A 2500-nucleotide genomic window follows, 5' to 3' on the forward strand; every position below is an offset into this window, starting at 1 on the left:
AGTAGGTAAGACGTGAGATATACATATTAGAAAATCAGTTAGATAACATTACCAAAAAAAAAATTAAATAGAAAATGAAAAAAAAAAAATAGTTTGTGGTACAAGAACAATTAGTTTCAATAACTATATCAATAACAATAATAATAAAGATAATACATTAATGATAATGCAGTATTAGAATATCAGGATGGATATACCAACCCAATATGAAGTATGTTAAGCTGTGTTTTACCAAGCGCAGATAATTTTACATTATATCAAAATAAAAAAGAATAAAGATATTATTAGTTTGTGGTACAAGAACAATTAGTTTCAATAATCATATCAATAACAATAATAATAAATATAATAGATTAACGATAATGCAGTATTAGAATATCAGTATGGATATACCAACCCAATATGAAGTATGTTAAGCTGTGTTTTACCAAGCGCAGATAATTTTACATTATATCTTGATATTAAATGATAACATAGAATAATTTGTTGGGAATGGAGATTGAGTAATCAAAGACCAGAGGAAAAAGAAGAAATCTGTAAGGAATATAGAAGTGTTATGCATCCAATGTACACTCAAACACAAAAGTATCTATACCAAAGAGAGTAATAGAGGAAGGACCATGCATTTTTTGTACTAAACTGATGCATTGCCTGTTCTTTGGTCCTCTCCTGTTTGACCTAGGTAGATACTTTTTTGGTTCGTTGTACATTGATTACTGAGCATTTCTTCCATGCTTGTTCTAGTTGAAGCAATTTTAGTAAAAAATGCAAAAGGAAAGTAGTTTGAGAGAGAGACAGAGAGAGAGAGAGAGAGAGAGAGAGAGAGAGAGAGAGAGAGAGAGAGAGAGAGAGAGAGAGAGGAAGAGAGATCATATCTCCCCCTCAGAAAAAATAAAGTCAGACCTCAATTGTCGTTTAAAGAAAATGTTTAGTTTGTAACATTATACTAATGACCCACTTTCGGAGAAGAATAAGTACAAGTAAAAAGATCCGTATATTTCGATCACTATCTGTGATCCTCTTCTGCAGATGTGATTACAGTGGAGAAAAGCATATATATATATATATATATATATATATATATATATATATATATTATGTGTATATATGTATATATATATATATATATATATATATATATATATATATATACACACAAAAGTAGTGAGGTGGACAGGTTGGGACGGGAACTCAGGTCACGTGTTCGGAGCTAGGTGGACATTGGTGTATTTTGTCCACTGTTAGTGTAGATGGTAGCAGTCTATTTACTTTTGCTTATTCTTCTCCGAAAGTGGGTCATTAGTATAATTTAGTTGATAAGTATATGTTTTGTTCAGTCATTCGAACTATTGAGGTGGAGCCAATTTTTTTTTTTTTTTATCAAATCAGTAGTTGGGGACCAGAAAGTATGTTAATGGGTTCTGAAGGTGGATAGGGGGAGACGACTCCCTCCGACGTATAGGACCACCACGTGGATTCATGAACTCCACTACCTCTTAAGAAACTAGTGATCAAAATCTGTCAATACTGAATTCTTCGTTCTTTGATCATATTTTTTACACGAATTTTTTACTTCAAGGTCATGCGCTAAGGATGACAGAAAATCGCTTCCAGAATTTTTTTTTTTTTTTTTTTTTTTTTTTTAAAGAAGGGGTAGTGTTGGGTGCAGTGAAAGAAGGTCGCTGGAAAGGGTAATGGTACATACGGTGTGGGTGGAAGTGAAGAATTGTTAACTGAACGATGACTGCCAGGCTTATTGACCCTGAAAATCGCATCGCAGAATGAGAAGGTGATAAGGTGAGAAGATGAGAAGATGAGGAGGTGAGAAGGTGAGAAGGTGAGAAGGTGAGAAGATGAGAAGGTGAGAAGGTGAGAAGGTGAGAAGTTGGGAAGGTGAGAAGATGAGAAGGTGAGAAGGTGAGGTGAGATGGTGAGAAGGTGAACAGGTGAAAAGGTGAAAAGGTGAAAAGGTGAGAAGATGAGAAAGTGAGAAAGTGAGAAGGTGAGAAGGTGAGAAGGTGAGAAGGTGAGAAGGCGAGAAGGTGAGAAGGTGAGAAGGTGAGAAGATAAGGTGAGATGGTGAGAAGGTGAGAAGGTGAGTAGGTGAGAAGGTGAGAAGGCGAGAAGGTGAGAAGGTGAGAAGGTGAGAAGATAAGGTGAGATGGTGAGAAGGTGAGAAGGTGAGTAGGTGAGAAGGTGAGAAGGTGAGAGGATGAGAAGGTGAGAAGATGAGAAAGTGTGAAGGTGAGAGGGTGAGAAGTCTCAAGGCCTGGTAGTTCCAGACCTTTTGAGAATCTCCAGCAAAACAACAAACAACAACAAAAACATTAGTAATAAAGATAAAAGATTGTTAGAGTCAACCCCATCAAGGAACACCTATGGGACACTTGTCATGTACAACTTAGAGAGTTCGTGGCTTAGAAAACTAGAAAATTCTAGGAAACTATCGATCATAAGACTAGGATTTCTGGGGTACAAGCTGCTCTAGGAAATTTCCTAG

At 35.9% G+C, this 2500-nt stretch overlaps 1 protein-coding gene across 3 annotated transcripts in view; it reads right to left on the reverse strand.

Annotated features, from left to right (window-relative positions):
• LOC143038965 (synaptogenesis protein syg-2-like) overlaps positions 1 to 2500 on the reverse strand; it is a 61621-nt gene that overhangs the window by 36659 nt on the left and 22462 nt on the right. The window lies entirely within an intron of this gene.

The sequence above is a fragment of the Oratosquilla oratoria genome, chromosome 25 (assembly GCF_046742065.1).
Source record: "Oratosquilla oratoria isolate Oo_2021 chromosome 25, ASM4674206v1, whole genome shotgun sequence".
Classification (NCBI taxonomy): Eukaryota; Metazoa; Arthropoda; class Malacostraca; order Stomatopoda; family Squillidae; genus Oratosquilla; species Oratosquilla oratoria.